The 6,724-nt window shown below is 43.9% G+C and overlaps 1 protein-coding gene and 1 pseudogene across 1 annotated transcript in view; one reads left to right on the top strand and one right to left on the bottom strand.

Moving 5' to 3' along the window:
* The window catches only part of LOC102843550 (cardiomyopathy-associated protein 5-like), a 148,979-nt gene that overhangs the window by 120,628 nt on the left and 21,627 nt on the right, over window positions 1–6,724 (bottom strand). The window lies entirely within an intron of this gene.
* Window positions 5,101–6,681, top strand: LOC102868127 (annotated as a pseudogene).

Genomic DNA, 6,724 nt, shown 5'->3' with positions numbered 1-6,724 from the left:
CCAAGGATTCAAGGACAGAGAGTGTGTGGGGGACTCACGGGAACGGAGGAACAGGAAAGCCCGGCACTCTTCATGCACAGGCTGTGGTTATATTCTGTTGGTATGTAGGCCTCATGTCTGTCTGGCTGTCTCTCTCCTCTCTTCACAATCCAATGCAGAATTATCTAGAATGTCTTAGCTTTCCTCTGTAATAATTCTTTCCCAAAACTAAAGAGCAAACCAACAACAAAGTCAGAGGCTCCTTGTTTTCTACAAAGGTGTTTTCTGCTTGTCCTTTTAAAACACTCTCTCTATCCCAGAGAACAAACGTAAAGAAGGGGAAAGAGCGCACAGCCTCACCTCTGGCTGTCAATTGATTTGCTCTGTGAAAGGACAGATCTCTCCTAGGTGACAGCAGAGGTTGTTTTCAGACTCTTAAGCTGCTGAGTAGGCAATACAGTTTTTCCTTGGCATTTTTTCAGTCAGAGGCATTTCTTGTGATGGTCTATTTTATATAGCTTGTTTTAAGGTTTTAGAAACTCATTTATGTGTGATCCTGAATTCAAATACACTCAGTCGCTCACTCATTGCCATCAAGAAGAAACGTATTCCTAGTTGACCCTTCAACAGGGTTTTCAGAGGCTGTAAATTACACAGGAGCAGATTGTTCATCTTTCTCCCATAGTGGATGGTAGATTCTAACTGCCTGCTTTTGACTTGGCAGCACAACTCCTTACCCACGAGACTACCAGAGCTATTCTTCCCTATGAATGAGGTCTCCTCCTTCCAACCCACAGGCTTCCTCTCTTGAGCACTAGCTTTTCTTTAGCTTTGGTGGTGGTGGTGGTGGTGGTGGCTGCGGCCATCAATTCAGAACCAACTCATAGTTGATCCATCACTGAGTTTTCAGAGTCAGTAAATCACACAGGAAGAGATGGTCCATCCCTCTCCCGTGGAGCAGCTGGCGGATTTGAACCACGTGCCTTTGGGATTGCAGCACATGTTCTTAGCACTAGCCACTAGGCCAACAGTGCAGTTGCGTAGGAGCCATCTAGTCAGATGACTCTTATCAACCATGTGTACAACAGAAGAAACCTTGCCAGATGCCGTGCCGACACTCAGTCCGTCCTCTGCTTCATTAAGCCTACTGCACTTGCTGTGCCAACCTGTTTCTTTGAGGGTCTTCATGTTTTTCATCAACCCTCTACTTTTCTGAGCTTGATCTCTTTTTCCAGAGACTGATCCTTCCTGGATGTCCAAATTGTATGAAATGAAGTTTCACCAACCTTGTTTATGAAGGAGCAATCTGGGGGCACTTCAAGATAAATTTGCTGTGTACTTTCAGCAGTCAAGTTTATAGCCAGGGTTCTTCATCAATACCAAAATTGAAAGACATCAATTTTCTTTCTTTCAGTCTTCCTTAGTAATGGTGTAACTTTCACACATATGTATATAAAACAAATGAAAATACTATGGCTTAGGTCAGGCACACCTTAATCTTTAAAGTTAAATCCATGCTCTTCTGTATTCTTCCTATAACTTTATTTTTTTTTTAATTACTATTTTGGGGTTTTGTTCAGTCTTTGTTGAACATTTTCTTCCCTTCTCCTCCCTCCCCCCTTCCTTAGTCCACTTTATAATGCACTTCTTGTTTCAGATTGTTGTCATACAAATAATGCCTAATCTTATGTTCCTTTCAATTAGTCCTTTTTCTCATCTGTTCCAGTGCAATGTTAAGTATATATCCATTCTTCCTTTCTCCTCCCACCCTGAAGCCCCATGTCTGTCCTATTTTGTAGCAGTGGTGTTATGCAGTATTTATCCTTTTGTGACTGAGATATTTCACTCGGTATAATGCCTTTCAGGCTCACACACAGTGCATAGTGTTTTACAAATTCATTGATTTCCAGTGCTGCATGATAATCCATTGTGTGAATATATTTTTCTATCCACCTTGTTGATGAATGGTTGGGTTGCTTCCATCTCTTCACTATTATGAATAATGCAGCAATAAACCTAAGTATGCATACATCTGCTTGAGTTGTGGCTCAGGTTTCTTTAGGGCATATTCCCAGTAGTGTGATAGCTAGGTCAAAAGCTTTCTATTTCCAATTTTTGAGAAAGCACCAGACAGCCTTCCATAGTGGTTGTACCATTTTAACATTCCCACCAGGTGTGAATCTCTCCACATCCTCACCAGCATTTGGTTTTTGCTCTTTAATATGTTAAAAGAGTCCCTAGCATCCACCAGATGCTCCTCTGGAGAAAGAGGGGCAATCTTCTCCTGTGCCAATCAGATCTGATTTGACGGCACATGGCGGGGAGTGGGGTTCCCTGGGGAAAGATTTTCTTGTTGCATTAAGTTGTTCTGTTGTACATAGGGTTTGCTTTCTTGACTGCTGCTTGCCTAGGTGTTGATTGTGGATGCAAGTAAAATGAAATCTTTGACAACTTCAATCCTTTCTCCTTTAGTCACAATGATGTAATTGGTTCAACTGTGAGAATTTTTCTTTATGCTGTGCATTACATATCTGGATACCACCATGTCAGGTGCTAAACTGTGCTCAGCATTTTTATGTAGCAGGATTTTATTTATTGGTTTGGTTTTTTCCTTGGGGAGGATTTGTCACATCTCAGACAATTTACATAGACATAAAGCATTTTTTCGCTAGTAGAAAATTTATTACTTTATCATTTTCAAACATAAAAATTCTTACTCCTATCACAAATTACTGTATGAATAAATTGACTAAAAATCAAACAGATCTCAAACAAGTACTATAGATTATCATTTTCAAACATAAAAATCTTTACTCCAATCACAAAGTACTATGGTTTTAATAAACTAAATTAAAATGGAATGGATCTCAAAAAGTTGAGACCTGTTTCCAAACAACTGTCTTCTTAAACTAAAAAGAAATCTGCCTTCACTTCCATATTACCAGGGGGGAAAAATCTCAAACAGAAGTTGTCTGAGTCTCATTTCTTCCCTTGTTCTGGGTCATATCTACTAGCTCGCCCTGTGAGTCGGAGCACAATTCTCTAAAGGGGGATTAGTCTGGGTTTATGGGGTAAAGAAAGATTAGAAGACAATTAATTAAATGTCTGATAAAGCAAGGCGATAGTTAAGGCATTTCAATAGAGCTTTGAAAGCTCAAAGCAAAGATACCAGTGTGCTTAAGGCAAGTCATACCTAAGGGCGAGTTTAAAGTACATCTGTTTTTACTGTAAAATGGAAAGTCAATGTTAGAATAGACAGTGCTAGTCACAGACAGTTTATATTTAAAGGGGGAAAGCATTTCAACTTCACATAATTGTATTTGTTCATTGTTCTGTGTTGCGTTATCAATTAAATTTCCTATGAAAAGATTAATTGGCTGATCTGTTTCATCATCTAAATAAGGTGTTCTGTATCTGTGAGAAAAGCATAATATACTATATCAAGTGTTGAACGATTGGAGAATCAAATAGCAAAGCCTCAGGAAAGTCTACTGTATTGTCCTCTCTTCTCTTGAAGACATTTGGCATCTTTTGTGACCATGTACCTACATCAAGTATCTCTTTATGTTTCATTTCTTGCTTGGTACATGTCACAGCTTGTATGTCCTATTGAAAGGCAGGAGTCTCCAGTGAGGGCCATCACACCACATTCCAGAATGACTTGTACTAATGAGGCCTGCAATAGTGGCATTTTTCTCTTTCTCTGTTATTTGTGGAGGTTACAGCTGTTACCATACTGAATTGCTGGTATAGACACAGTAAAGTACAAAGCATTACATCTAGTGCTCAAAACTAATGGGTCCTCACCAGATTATTTTATTTTGCGAATTATTTTATCCACCCACATGCACAATCTAAGAAGCTGGACTACATGAAGAATCAGAGGAAAGATGTTTTCTTAACTGCCAAATGTGTGGATATGTGGATTCATATCTCATTGTATGGTTCGCATTTCCACCACAGCTAATGATACGCATATTTCCATGTTATTACTGTCAACAGCTTCATCTTACATGGATGCACAATTAACATCTTTGTTATTAGCAGTCGGGAAATCAGGAGATGTATTTCACTGGGAAAATCTACAATTAGGGACCTCTCCTGATTATTGAGGAGTAATGATGTCAGCTTGAGGACTAAGATGTGTCTGATGTAGGCCATGGTCTTTCCAATTACTTGCTATGCATCTAGGAGCTGAACCATGAATAGAGATGACCGAAGAAGAATTAATGCCTTTGAGTCGTGGTGTTGGAAAAAAGCACCGAACATCCCATGGACAGCCAAAAGAACAAATAAATATGTCTTGGAGAGGGTGCAGCCAGCAAGCTCTTCTGGAGGGTTCACCTCACATACTTCGGGTGTGTTGCTAGGAGGGGCTATTCCTTGGAGAGGGATATAAAGCTTGGAAGGGTGGAGGGTCAGCGAAGGAGTGGAAAACCTCTGACCAGGTGGACTGACAGGGTGACTGCCGCTTTGGCTCGAGTGTGTCAGAAGGTGTGATGATGGCACAGGGTAGGATGGGGTTCAGATCCTCTAGTCATAGGGTCGCTAGGAGTCATACTCCATGGCACCTGACAACAATAACAACATTAGCTACTCATGTACCTTCTTTGAAGGACGAAATACTCTGTATATACATACTTGATCCATTTTGGGTTTTTGTGGGTTTTTTGTTTGTTTTTTAATTTATCATTCATTTCAGTGAAAATTTACAGAGACTTTGGCTTTCCATTCATACACTGTTGTACTTTTCTTCCCTCCCAACCCTCCCTCCTAGTACACTACCCTCTTGGAAAAGTAAAAGAAAAATTCTTTCATTGTTTTACAAACCCTCCCCCAAGACCCACTCCACTATACAGCCTTTGCTCTAGACTCCCATCATGACAAAAATACCTAATCATGGTTTCGCTCCTTAGCCAACCTTCTTGGTTTTTTAAGTGAAAAAAATCGCCTTTGTGGCTTTTGTATCTCACGAAGCGGTGAAGTGGCTTTTGGGGCTTGTCGATTCAGGGAGACGCGAGCGGTGAGAGAGCTCGGAACGATTCCTTCGCGGAACCATTGCGGCGAGGCTTCTGCGAGTGAGAGAGTCGGAGAGTGACAGGCCTGGGCCCGCAGACAGGGATGGCGGGCGAGGCTTTGCCCGGGGGCGCAGCCCCACTGGAGCTGCGGCGGGATCGCAGTATGGTGTGTGTGGAGTACCCGGGCGTGGTGCGCGACGTGTCCAAGATGCTGCCGACCCTTGGCGGCGAGGAAGGCGTCTCCCGGATCTATGCAGATCCCACTAAGAGGCTAGAAATGTACTTCCGGCCCAAGGACCCTTACTGCCACCCAGTATGTGCCAACCGCTTCAGTACTAACAGCCTCCTACTGCGGGTCAAGAAGAAGACAAGGCAGCGGGCAGAGGCACCAGGGCCTGAGGCCTGCCCTCAGGTCAAGTTCGAGATAGAGATCCTTGGCACCATCTCCACCACCTACAAGTTTCAGGGAATGTCTGACTTCAATACTTAGCCGTTCACACGGACGAGAATGGAAGACACACATCAATGTATGACAAAGTGCTCATGCTCAAGCCGGAGAAGGAGGATTTCTTCAATCAGGAGCTGCCTCTCTGCATTCCCCCGCCCATCTTCTCCCGTCTGGACACCCCAGCAGACTACTTCTACCGACCAGATATCCAACACCGGGAAGGCTACAACAACCCCACCGTCTCAAGCGAGAACCTGATTGGCCTGAGCAGAGCCCGGCGTCCCCACAATGCCATCTTTGTCAACTTTGAAGAGGATGAGGTGCCCACACAGCCACTGGAAGCTGCAGTCCAGACATGGAAGAGAATCTGCACCAACCCCATAGACAGGAAAGTGGAGGAAGACTTGAAGAAGCTGTTTGAAATCCGGCCTATCTGGTCCCGTAGTGCTGTCAAAGCCAACATCAGCATTCATCCTGACAAGTTGAAGGTGTTGTTGCCCTTCATGGCCTATTACATGATAACAGGCCCCTGGAGAAGCTTGTGGATTCGGTATGACTATGACCCCCGAAAAAAACCCAGATGCTAAGATCTATCAAGTACTTGACTTCCGAGTCCGTTGTGGGATGAAATACGGTTACACCGCCAGTGACATGCCTGTCAAGACAAAACGCAGCGCCTACAACTACAGCCTCCCTATCACTGTCAAAAAGACACCCACCCAGCTCACCATGCAGGACCTGAAGCAGGGCCTGGGCCCATCGGGATCAATCAATGCACGAAAATCAATCTCCAACAAGTATAAGCTCAAGGACTCTGTCTACATCTTCCGGGAGGGAGCTCTGCCGCCTTATCGACAGATGTTTTATCAGTTTTGTGATTTGAACGTGGAAGAGTTACAGAAAATCATTCATCGCAATGATGACGCAGAGAATATGTGCTCAGAACGGGATGGGTGGTGTCTCCCCAAGACCAGTGATGACCTGAGGAACGCCATGTCTGGCATGATCCGGCAGGCCCTGCGCTCCACGAGGCCTGTTGAGAGTTGCTCACTCAGGGTGAAAGGAGGCAGTTGCCTGGAGTCCCTAGCTCTCTTCTCCGGCCCAGGCAAAGCTGATGAAGGGAAAGAGCAGCTGCCATATGAGTTTGCAGAAGATGAGGAGGATGATGAAGAGGAGTTCAAGCCTTCAGATGGGAGTGAAAATGAGATGGAGACAGAGATTCTAGACTATGTGTGAGAAGCCCTGGTCCGGAGGCTGGGCCTGACCAGGCAAGTCTGGT

The sequence above is a fragment of the Elephantulus edwardii genome, unplaced genomic scaffold, assembly GCF_000299155.1.
Source record: "Elephantulus edwardii isolate Elephantulus edwardi_28Jun2011 unplaced genomic scaffold, EleEdw1.0 scaffold00082, whole genome shotgun sequence".
NCBI lineage: Eukaryota > Metazoa > Chordata > Mammalia > Macroscelidea > Macroscelididae > Elephantulus > Elephantulus edwardii.
The sequence above is the reverse complement of the archived record's forward strand: the minus strand, read 5'-3'. Positions and strand labels throughout refer to the sequence as shown.